The 9482-nt window shown below is 44.8% G+C and overlaps 1 protein-coding gene across 6 annotated transcripts in view; it reads right to left on the minus strand.

Annotated features, from left to right (window-relative positions):
- Positions 1–9482, minus strand: part of ATG13 (autophagy related 13) — a 61229-nt gene that overhangs the window by 51057 nt on the left and 690 nt on the right. The window contains exon 2 of one of the 6 annotated variants that reach the window (XM_025357216.1): positions 9077–9127. The exons of 4 other annotated variants lie outside the window; for them this stretch is intronic. The gene's annotated coding sequence lies outside the window, so the exon portion shown is untranslated. Of the gene's footprint in view, positions 1–9076; positions 9193–9482 lie in introns of all 6 variants that reach the window. One more of the 6 variants, XM_025357211.1, reaches the window with a different exon arrangement.

Consider the following 9482-nt stretch of genomic DNA (forward strand, 5'->3'; position numbering starts at 1 on the left):
CCATCTTGGCCTCCTAAAGTGTTGGGATTAGGAACCTGGCCTTGTGCATGAGTTGATTATCTTTTGGAGACAAGGTCTTGCTCTGTTGCTCAGGCTGCAATGCGGTAACAAGATCATGGCTCACTGTAATCTCGACCTCCCAGGCTCAAGCAATCCTCCCACCTCAGCTGGGACTACAGGTACACACCACCACACCCAGGTAATTTTTTATTTTTTTTTATACAGATAGCAACTCACTATGTTGCTCAGGCTGGTCTCAAACTCTTGCACTCAGGCAATCCTCTCACCTCAGCCTCCCAAAGTGCTAGGATTACAGCACGAGCAATCATGCCCAGTCAATGAGCTAACGAGCTGATTTTTTCAAGGGTGAAGGGGAACTTTCACCTTGGCCTGGACAACAACTGAAGAAACTGATGTCCCATCCCTTCTGATGTGATGTATTACTTACATAGCTTTCTTGCTAAAACTGTATAACCTGAAACTAACCATGAGGAAGTGACTGGACAAGCTCAAATTGAAAGACAGGACATTTAATAATATAATCGGCTCATCACTCTTCAAAAACGTCACTGTTATAAAAGACCAAAAAAAGAAAAATCTGAAGAACCATTTTAGATTAAAGGAGAATAAAGTATGACAACTAAATGCAAAGCTAAAGTTTGATTCTGGACTGGTTCCTGGATTTTCTAAAAAGTTTCTGTTAATGACAGTATTGAAACAACTGGAAACATTCGATACTCAACTGTATACTAAGTAACAGTATTGCATCAATATTAAATTTCCTGAATTTGGCTGCTTGCAGTGGCTCACGCCTGTAATCCCAGCACTTTGGCAGGCTGAGGCGTGTGAACACTTGAGATCAAGAGTTCCAGACCAGCCTGGCCACCATGGTGAAACACTTTCTCTACTAAAAATACAAAAATGAGCCGGGTGTGGTGACGCATGCCTGTAGTCCCAGCTACTCAGGAGGCTGAGGCAGGAGAATTGTTTGAACCCAGGAGGTGGAGGTTGCAGGGAGCCGAGACTGCGCCACTCTACTCCAGCCTGGGCGACAAAGCAAGACTACATCTCAAAAAAAAAAAAAAATTTTTGAATTTGATAAAATAACATTTTAGTCCACACTCTTATTAATAAGAGATAAAAGTAACATCTCTCAAGGGTTCAAGAAAAAAAAATAAGAATGTGTAAACACAATGCAAAAATAATAGTTACACAATATATAGGACAAAGAAATGAAGTAACGTGGTAAAGAGCGAACAATGTGCAAATCTAAGGGAAGAGTACATAAAAATTCACTGTAATATTCTTCCAACTTTTCTGTAGACTTGAATTTAAAAAAATCAAATTAACAAAAAAACTAGTTGTCAGCCGGGTGTGGTGGCTCAGGCCTGTAATCCCAGCACTTTGGAATGCCAAGGCGGGCAGATCATCTGAGGTCAGGAATTCGAGACCAGCCTGGCCAACACGGTGAAACCCCACTTCTACTAAAAATACAAAAATTAGCTGGGTGTGGTGGTGCACACCTGTAATCCCAGCTACTTGGGAGGCTGAGGCAGGAGAACTGCTTGAACCTAGGAGGCGGAGGTTGCAGTGAGCCAAGATCACACCACTGCACTCCAGCCTAGGTGACAGAGACAGACTCCGTCTCAAAACAAAACAAAACAAAAAACAAAACTAGTTGCCATCATATGGTCCATAATACAGTGGAGAAAAACTTTCACCCAGCATAAAGGTCTTCTAAAATTAGGTCTCTTTCTTTATGGACGTACTTCAAATACATTTTTTCTTTTTTTCTTTTTTTTGAGACGGAGTCTCGCTCTGTCACCTAGACTGGAGTGCAGTGGTGCGATCTCGGCTCACTGCAAGCTCTGCCTCCCAGGTTCATGCCATTCTCCTGCCTCAGCCTCCCGAGTAGCTGGGACCACAGGTGCCCACCACCACGCCTGGCTAATTTTTTTTTTTTTTTTTTGTATTTTTAGTAGAGATGGGGTTTCACCGTATTAGCCCAGATGGTCTCCTGACCTCGTGACCCGCCCGCCTTGGCCTCCCAAAGTGCTGGGATTACAGGTGTGAGCCACTGCGCCTGGCCCAAATACACTTTTTCAAACAGATAGAATGATGACTCTAGCCGTACTTCCAAGATTTCATCACAGCATATCCTTGCCTTAGAATGAAAGTGGCACTTGAACCACGGCCAGTCCACTACAGCCAAATCTAAAATAAATATACACATATAGCGTATATAAACAAAATTGCACCCCAAAGATGACAGAGTTTTGTCAGTTTTGTCACAGCTTGTGAATTCTGTTCACCAAGTGTTGGAATCTAATCTGCTGTGCCCCTAAAATAGCATTTACAAGTTTTGGATATGAAAAACAGAAAAGAGGCCGGGCGCGGTGGCTCAAGCCTGTAATCCCAGCACTTTGGGAGGCCGAGGCGGGTGGATCACGAGGTCAGGAGATCGAGACTATCCTGGCTAACATGGTGAAACCCCGTCTCTACTAAAAATACAAAAAACTAGCCGGGCGTGGTGGCGGGCGCCTGTAGTCTCAGCTACTTGGGAGGCTGAGGCGGGAGAATGGCGTGAACCCGGGAGGCGGAGCTTGCAGTGAGCCGAGATCGCGCCACTGCACTCCAGCCTGGGAGCACAGCGAGACTCCGTCTCAAAAAAAAAAAAAAAAAAAAAGAAAAACAGAAAAGAGAAAAACATACACTATAAAAGCAGAACATACATGTATCAGTTTTTGGATACTAAATGACAACCTGTTTCTCCCTTTTGAATCAGCAGACACCATGGATTATATTTTTTTTCCCTTCAGTAGTGAGCAGTTTGCGTGTACAGAGAAAATGGACTTACAAAAACTTGCAGCAGTAGTTTGTTCTTGCTTTAAAATTTCGTTTTTGCCGGGCGCGGTGGCTCACGCCTGTAGTTCCAGCACTTTGGGAGGCCGAGGCGGGCGGATCACGAGGTCAGGAGATTGAGAATATCCTGGCTAACACGGTGAAACCCTGTCTCCCCTAAAAATCCAAAAAATCAGCCGGGAGTCATGGCGGGCGCCTGTAGTCCCAGCTACTCGGGAGGCTGAGGCAGGAGAATGGCGTCAACCCGGGAGGCGGAGCTTGCAGTGAGCCGAGATCGCGCCACTGCACTCCAGCCTGGGTGACAGAGCGAGACTCCGTTTCAAAAAAAGAAAAAAAAAAATTCGTTTTTGGTTTAGATTGTGAATGCATGAAAGTAAGGGAGTGAATCAGTTTCTTGGTTACATTTTTTTCACATTTTAAACAACAAAAAAATTATTTAAAATATTTTAATGCATTCTTGGCCAGGCGCGGTGGCTCACGCCTGTAATTCCAGCACTTTGGGAGGCCGAAGCGGGTGGATCACGAGGTCGGGAGATGGAGACCATCCTGCCTAACACGGTGAAACCCCGTCTCTACTAAAAATACAAAATTAGCTGGGTGTGCTGGCGGGCACCTGTAGTCCCAGCTACTCGGGAGGCTGAGGCAGGAGAATGGCGTGAAACTGGGAGGCGGAGCTTGCAGTGAGCCGAGACTGCGCCACTGCACTCCAGCCTGGGCGACAAAGCGAGACTCCATCTCAAGAAAAAAAAATACATATACATATATATATTAATGCATTCTTTTGAAGAGGTAGATGTTTGGTAATTTTATGGCTCCCAGAGCATATATTCAATTGGTTCATGTTGTGGGAGGGGGAAATGGAAATTAAATGAAAACATATGGCTTTGGTCATGTCAATCTGTAAGACACATCAGTAAAAGAGTTATTATGCTCCGTTGTTTTTTTTTTTTTTGGTTTTGCGTTTTGTTTTTTGGTGATGTGGCTTAAATGCAATAGTTTCTTTTTTGGGACATATTTTACCAATTAAAGACTAGAAGGGTACACACAAAATTTTTTTTTAATTCCATAGAGAAGATACATTAAAAAAGAAATCTTCTGATGTTTTGTAGCCGTAACTAAATTATGGTATAAATGCGCACTATTGTGAAAAGGAGCAAAGTAGTTTTGGTTTTTGTTGTTTGTTTGTTTTGCTTTTTTTTTTTTTTTTTTTGAGATGGAGCCTCGCTCTGTCACCCAGGCTGGAGTGCAGTGGCGCGTTCTTGGCTCACTGCAAGCTCCGCCTCCTGGGTTCACGCCATTCTCCTGACTCAGCCTCCTGAGTAGCTGGGACTACAGGCACCCGCTACCATGCCCGGCTAATTTTTTTTTTTTGTATTTTTAGTAGAGACGGGGGTTTCACCGTGTTAGCCAGGATGGTCTCGATCTCCTGACCTTGTGATCCGCCTGCCTCGGCCTCCCAAAGTGCTGGGATTACAGGCGTGAACCACCGTGCCCGGCCTTTGCTTTTTAACAGATTAAAATGTTTCTGGATTAAAAAAAAGAATGAAGGTGGCAAAGACTTTAATGCATTAAGCCATGATAAACATGAGTGAGACCAGGCGCGGAGGCTCATGCCTGTAATCCTAGCACTTTGGGAGGCTGAGACAGGTGGATTGCTTTAGTCCAGGAGTTCAAGACCACCCTGGGCAACATGGCGAAACCCCATCTCTACCAAAAATACAAAAAGTAGCTGAGTGTGGTGGAATGTGCCTGTAGTCCCAGCTACTCAGCAGGCTGAGGCAGGACAATCTCCTGAACCCAGGAGGCAGAGGTTACAGTGAGCCAAGATCACATCATCGCACTCCAGCCTGAGCAACAGAGCAAGACTTTGGCAAAAAAAAAAAAATCTCTGAAGCGGGCCATGTACAGTGTGGCTCATGTCTGTAACCACAGCACTTTGGGAGGCTGAAGCAGGTGGATTACCTGAGGACAGAAGTTCAAGACCAGCCTGACCACCATGGTAAAACCCTGTCTCTACTAAAAATACAAAAAATTAGCCCGGTGTGGAGGCAGGCACCTGTAATCCCAGCTCCACGGGAGGCTGAGGCAGGAGAATCGCTTGAACCTGGGAGGCAGAGGTTGTAGTAAGCTGAGATTGCTTCACTGCACTCCAGCCTGGGCAACAGAGCAAAACTCCATCTCCAAAAAAAAATCTCTTAAGTAGCCTTTCATCAACAGGGTGGACTGAACTGATGCTGTCAGTTCCCCCCTCACTACAAACACATAAAGATGTAGATAAAATGACAATAAAAATGTTCTGACACACAGCTAAACTAGAAAAATGGGAGATATCCCAGATTCCATACAGAGTACAATCAAAGCTATAGATGTAAGAGAAATCTGATGCCAGGGAACCGAGGCCTACAAGGGACAAGGGTTAGGTCCTTTTGACAAACACATGAGAGTAAGAATAGGGTTGGAAGAAATGACCTTAACCTTATAGGCAGGTAAAAGCCCTGTACCCTGCATCAAGCCCCAGAGCCAGGTGCTCCTTTCCTTGATCACAGATGCTCAAAAAATCCTGGAGAAGCCACAAAGAGGTTTGCCATCTATCATGGCAACGTTGAGAGGTGGGCAAATTGCTCTCAAAACATTAAAAGCACAAGTCAGAAGAGCACATAAATGTAAGATCCATAATCAAACTACCTACATGCAAAAGGAAATGAAAACTCCAGATATTAACCTAAAACTTAGTTTAGAAACACTGAAACCCCAAGAAACAGATAGAAACAAGACTGAATAGCCTTGGGAGAAGCTTTCACAGCTCCAAATCCACAGCCTACTGCCAGTACACACCCGTAACTCTTCCCCCCAACTCTTAAGTAGACAAATTCATCATTTTATAAACTACAGACTTCACGTAAAAAGAAAGTATCAACAACTCAAAATAATAAGCAAATATGGCCGGGCGCGGTGGCTCATGTCTGTAATTCCAGCACTTTGGGAGGCCGAGGTGGGTGGATCACTAGGTCAGGAGTTGGAGACCAGCCTGACTAACACAGAGAAACCTCGTCTCTACTAAAAATACAAAAAGTAGCCGGGTGTGATGGTGCGCACCTGTAACCCCAGTTACTCAGGAGGCTGAGGCAGGAGAATCGCTTAAACCTGGGAGGCAGAGGTTGCAGGGAGCTGAGATCGCGCCACTACACTCCAGCCTGGGCAACAGAGCAAGACTCAAGAAAGAAAAGAAAGAAAAGAAAAGAGAAGAGAAGAGAGAAGGAAGGAAAGAAAGAAAAAAATGTAAAATGATTCTTAATTACTTCTTTACTATTTCTTTCACGTGTATGAATCAAAAGTGAAAGCAGCATTTTCCAAAACAGCAATACTAAGTTATTACTTTTTTCATTTTATTTTTCTGCTCCACAGGAGGTTTCTGTAAGTTATGACTTCTATGAATTCTTGATTTACCTTTACTTTTACTGAGGAGACCCTCCCTGTTAAGTCAACCATGCATGTTAATTGATTTGTTTTTCTTTTGAGACGGAGTTTTCGCTCTTGTTGCCCAGGTTGGAATGCAATGGCGTGATCTCGGCTCACAGAAACCTCTGCCTCCCCACTTCAAGCAATCCTCCTGTCTCAACCTCCTGAATAGCTAGGATTACAGGCACGTGCCACCACGCCGGGGTATTTTTGTATTTTTAGTAGAAACAGGGTTTCTCCATGTTGGCCAGGCTGGTCTCAAACTCCCGACCTCAGGTGATCTGCCGGCCTCAGCCTGCCAAAGTGCTAGGATTTCAGGTGTGAACAACCGTGCCCAGCCCAATTGAGTTGTTTTTCTAAGCAGTGGTAATTCACATTCTCATCCCTTCTTTTTTTTTTTTTTTTTTTTTTTTTTGAGACGGAGTCTTGCTCTGTCACCCAGGCTGGAGTGCAGTGGCCGGATCTCAGCTCACTGCAAGCTCCGCCTCCCGGGTTCCCGCCATTCTCCTGCCTCAGCCTCCCGAGTGGCTGGGACTACAGGCGCCCGCCGCCTCGCCCGGCTAGTTTTTTGTATTTTTTAGTAGAAACGGGGTTTCACCGTGTTAGCCAGGATGGTCTCGATCTCCTGACCTCGTGATCCGCCCGTCTCGGCCTCCCAAAGTGCTGGGATTACAGGCTTGAGCCACTGCGCCCGGCCTCTCATCCCTTCTGTTATGACCAAGCGCATACAAAAAAATACCAGGATAAGACAGATTGCCAGGCCTGGTGCGGTCGCTCACACCTGTAATCCCAGCACTTTGGGAGGCCGAGGTGGGTGGATCACCTGAGGTCAGGAGTTGGAGACCAGCCTGGCCAACATGGCGAAACCCCATCTCTACTAAAAATACAAAAAATTAGCCAGTCGTGGTGGTGGGTGCCTGTAATCGCAGTTTCTCGGGCTGAGGCAGGAGAATTGCTTGAACTTGGGAGGCGGAGGTTGTTGCAGTGTGCCATCATGCCACTGTCCTCCAGCGTGGGCAACAAGAGTGAAACTCCATTGCAAACAAAACAAAAACAAAAAACAAACAAAAAACAGACAAATTGCCTATGTAACCTATACTGGTCCTCAGAGGATTTTTTTTTTTTTTTTTTTTTGAGACAGAGGGGCATTGTCTCCCGGGTTGGAGTGCAGTGGCGTGACCTAGGGCTCACCGCAACCTCCGCCTCCTGGGTTCAAGCGATTCTCCTGCCTCAATCACCCGAGCAGCTAGGATTACAGGCGCCCAACACCACGTCCAGCTAATTTTTTGTATTTTTAGTAGAGACGGGGTTTCACCATGTTGGCCAGGCTGGTCTTGAACTTCTGACCTCGTGATTCGCCTGCCTCAGCCTCCCAAAGTGCTGGGATTACAGGCTTGAGCCACCCTGCCTGGCCCCTTCAGAGGATTTTTAATAACCTGGCCCACACTTACTCTTTAGTTAAAAGCAAGAAATTGGCTGGGCGTGGTGGCTCATATCTGTAATCTCAGCACTTCAGGAGGCCAAGGAGGGCGGATAATCTGAGGTCGGGAGTTCAATAACAGCCTGACTAACATGGAAAAACCCCATCTCTACTAAAAATACAAAATTATCTGGGTGTGCTGGCAAATGCTTGTAATCCCAGCTACTCGGGAGGCTGAGGCAGGAGAATCGCTTGAACATGGGAGGCAGAGGTTGCAGTGAGCCAAGATCGCGCATTGCACTCTAGCCTGGGCAACAAGAGTGAAACTCCACTTCAAAAAAAAAAAAAGCAAGAAATCTACCTTCCAAGGACATTAAAAAAAAAGCAGCTAATTATTTAAAATAACCTTTAAATCCTTTTAGAGACTTAAAATCCTTTTAAAGATTTAAAACCTAAACTTTACAAAGGTTTGATTCCCTCTGGGCAGCCTCCTTTGCATTCTTCCTAGCTACAGTACCTCTATTCTCTCATAGAATACTTTCAGTTTTTATTGGTTTCCACAATTTGATAGGAAGCAATGACCAGCAACTCTATGCACTCTCCTCTGCTAAACACATGCAGGAAAAATGATGGTTTATGTAAATTCATCTTACTTAGCTCCACATCCCATGCTGGAAGTTACTTTCGGATATTCCACACCTAAAGTTCAGGTAAACTTCCTTTGAGATTAAGCTCCTGGGCCGGACTCTGTGGTTTATGCATGTAATCCCGACACTTTGGAAGGCTGAGGTGGGATGATTCCCTGAGCCTAGGAGTTTGAGGTTAAAGTTAGCTATGAAGACGCTACTGTACTCCAGCTTGGGTGATAGAGCAATACTTTATCTCTAATGATAAAAATTTTAAAATCTGAAAAATTAAGACTTCACCTGAGCTGATAAATGCAGAGTTGAAAACAACAACAAACCTTATAACTGAGCTGGAGCCACTACATGCACACATGAAAAGGAATAACAGTCATAAAATAACATACAAAATCTGGAAGCTAATTTAGTGTAAAGGAAGAGTCTGTTGTTTCTTATTATAATACATTTCCCACTAAAGGTGTCCAATAAATTCTATCACCTTACGAGATGAGTTTTAAACTACGTGTGTAATGAGAAAATAGGTAATTTTTTTAAATCTCTTTTTTCTTTTGGGCTGCGGGGTGGCGAGAGAACAAAGAAATACTAAAAGTGAAATGCTACGCTGAATTGATCAGGCTAACTGGGAACTCACTGGAAAAGTGAAAACGAAAATGAATTAGTGATGAGCTCAAGAAGGTGCTTAGCTACTTACCCAGAGATTTATTTAATGAGAATGGATCGCAGGTTTCCACAGGTCGTTCCACTGACAGTAAGAAGACAGTCGTGAACCTTGGGTCCCTTTTTTCACTAGTCAACAGTCACCCTCACCTACACGCGGAGTACATATTTGGCACTCAACAAATCTTGATTGAATGAAACCCTACCTCACTCATACTGGCACCCAACCCCGGAGTTATGGCCCCCCAAATTACCTCCAAAACGCCTGACGACCTAACCCAAAGAGCAGAAAAAGTAGAGAGGAAACCTCTAGGGGTGGAGGGGATTCTCTGTCAAACAAGCAGGGGCCAACGGGGCCTAGACCAACCCAACTTCCCATAGAACACTCAAGGGCCCAGGGGATTGAACCGTGGCTAATCTCCTTCGACTTCCACGAAGCA

Source organism: Theropithecus gelada, chromosome 14 (genome assembly GCF_003255815.1).
Source record: "Theropithecus gelada isolate Dixy chromosome 14, Tgel_1.0, whole genome shotgun sequence".
Classification (NCBI taxonomy): domain Eukaryota; kingdom Metazoa; phylum Chordata; class Mammalia; order Primates; family Cercopithecidae; genus Theropithecus; species Theropithecus gelada.